Source organism: Octopus sinensis, linkage group LG4 (assembly GCF_006345805.1).
Source record: "Octopus sinensis linkage group LG4, ASM634580v1, whole genome shotgun sequence".
In the NCBI taxonomy this organism is placed as follows: domain Eukaryota; kingdom Metazoa; phylum Mollusca; class Cephalopoda; order Octopoda; family Octopodidae; genus Octopus; species Octopus sinensis.
In genome coordinates, this window is record NC_043000.1 from 113366443 (window position 1) to 113369586 (window position 3144).

Here is a 3144-nt window from a genome sequence, read left to right on the forward strand (position 1 = left end):
GTTCAGTCCCACTGCGTGACACCTTGGGCAAGTGTCTTCTACTATAGCTTCGGACCGACCAAAGCATTGTGAGTGGTTTGGTAGACAGAAACTGAAAGAAGCCCGTCTTATATATGTATATATGTTATATATGTATATATAATAATATATTATATATATATATATATATATAGTATATTATATATATATATTATATATGCATGCGCGGGACTAGAAATAATCGGACTGAATACCGGATCGCGCGGTTAAACCATTGGAGGTGAAGGACTCCTAGCCCTGTTAGGGCATCCTTCTAGAAGAAGTAACTCAGGTAACTGGGATAACTCCGACATAAAACCTGCGGCTCAGTTGTTACCAATGATGTTCTTTTTTTCGGATTATGGCTGCTGTTGCTTAGTGAGTGTGATTGACTCAGTGCACAGCCTTTCCTCACTTTAAAAAAATCTACTTGCACAGGCATTGCACGATAACAACATTGATTAAGCTTCGTGCAATGGCCATGCTCGATAACGAGAGGACAGGACACCATATATATATATATATATTATATATATATATATATATATATATATATATATATATATATATATATAATATATATATATATATATATATGTATATATATATGTATGTATATATATTATATATGTCTGTGTGTCTATGTTTGTCTCTCTAACATCGCTTTACAACCGATGCTGTTTACGTCCCCGTAACTTAGCGGTTCGGCAAAAGAGTCCGATAGAATAAGTACTAGGCTTACAAAGAATAAGTCATGGGGTCAATTTGCTCGACTAAAGGCGGTGCTCTGGCGTTGCCGCAGTCAAATGACTGAAACAAGTAAAAGAGTAAAAGAGTAAAGAGAGAGAGTACAATACACAAATTTGTCCAAGGAAACAACATGCAGTTCAATGCTGAAAATTTTGAAGCAGTCTGCTATCATCCCACAAAGAGATTTCTATCAGAAAAGATAGAACAAAGACATATTACGATCATGGAGTCATAAGCAGCGCGTGGTCTTGGAATCCACATGAGTAATGATGCATCAGTCTGTGTGCATATGACAAATTTGTAAACAATCTGCATGTGACTGGCTGATTGGATTCTTAAATCATTCAGAACAAAGTACAAGCGAAACACGCTGGTATTGTGGAGAATATTTATTCTCAGTCACCTGGACGACTGCTCTCAATTATTATCGTCACAAAAGCATCAAGCGAACCGTGAAATTCGAGAATTCCAATGTTGTAATACCATTACGATTGTTTCAGTTCAACTGACGAGCTACAGGGTGAGGATAAAAAAAAACTGGGGATCTGTTCCCGTCAATACTACCATTATTAGGAACCTCAGGATAATGGAGGGAGGCGTTGCACCGCGATTCATGCGTGGGAGTCACGAGTTCACTTGCCTCAAATCCACTCCAGAAGAATCTATTTCTGTACGAACAGATGCGGTGGTCGTGTGGGGAATGTATTTGATCATCGTTCTAGCCAGTGAGTACCGGATCTGATGTAGCAGCAACAACAACAACAACAAGAACAACACTGAAATAGACATCAAGATATACAAAAACCTTAGTACTACTGTAACCACTACCACAACCACCATTACAACAATCACTACTACTACTACTACTACTACTGTTAAAATGTCTCTGTGTAAACTTAGAATACTTTATATATATATATATTTAATCAGCCGAAATTACTACGATGATCCGGTTCTTGACTGAAGACTGAGGGTTTCGAATGTCCTGTCCGTGTTTATTGTATCGTCTTCTAAGAGTTTATACGTTCTTGTCCATGTTTGTATTTTTCTACATCCTTAATATATATATATATATATTATATATATATTATTGTGTGTTGTGTGTGTGTGTGGTGTGTTGTGTGTGTGGTGTGTGTGTGGTGTATGTATTAACTTTTAAATAATGAGGGAGATAAATTGAATATTAATTTAATTAACATCATTTAAAACCAGTAGCCTAGCATATATGAAAAATCTGAAAAATCAGAGAAAATTTCAATACATATGTATATTTAGAGCTAAAAACCACTAGGTGGATAACCATATGCTAGACGAAGATCATAAAGGATCCAATGTTCTGGAGAACATTCTATCTTTGTAGTTAGATCGTTTGTGATCTTCATCTAGCATATGGTTATCCACCTAGTAGTGTTTAGCCCTAAATATACATACATACATACATACATACATATATATATATATATGTGTGTGTGTGTGTGTGCATACTTCCTTTCATGCGTATAAGTACAAATTGCAGGCAATGATGTGTTTAATATGCAAATTGCTTCATGCATCTGTGTTACACTGCCGAATCTCGTGGCAATCCAGGCAACGGGAAAAAAGCGATAACGCTTGAAATATGCCCGGACACCCATTACCTATTTTGTCTACATTCCATTGTGCTGTTTTACATAGACGTACTTGTTAACAAAACGGCGTTACTGGCGGTGCTGACGCGTAATTCTATAGAAAATCTATCGTCATATAAATTAAATGAAAATATAGCTCGGCTAATAAATACACGATAAAACACTTGTTACTTGTTTACACCGAAATAGATAAAGCCTTGTTTTCTACTAATAGACCTAGACTCACCAAATCTTTGTTTCCAACTTTAGACCCGATCTAAAGAAAGAGTTGTCTACTCTATGCGTCGGGCTGAACACCTCCTAATCAATTATTATTGCCCCGTTCTGACCAAATCCTTCACCTCTACACTATTACCTGGATGGCCTAAGCCTTGTCTCCAGCTAGTCCAGAGTTAATAAAAAAATTGTTTTCTAAAGCACCGCACTGACAGATTATTTTCAACAACATTTGACACGTTCTGATATAATATTGTCTTCGAATCTAGAACCAGTCTAACAAAACCTTTGTTACCCTTCGACTCCAACTGTCTAAAATCTTCTTTCCGCTGCTATAACGAGCAAACCAAGGACATTTAATATAGCCTCTCCCTGACCAACCCAAGTTATATTCTTTAGCTTTGATCCGATCAAAACTTTGTCTAGTGCTATAGATCCGGCCAGATCAAAGCTTTTACTTCTGTGAAAGCCACTGACAGCCTAAATGTTTAATGCTTTCAAAGAAATCCTATATCGAAAGTTTGTCATCTAA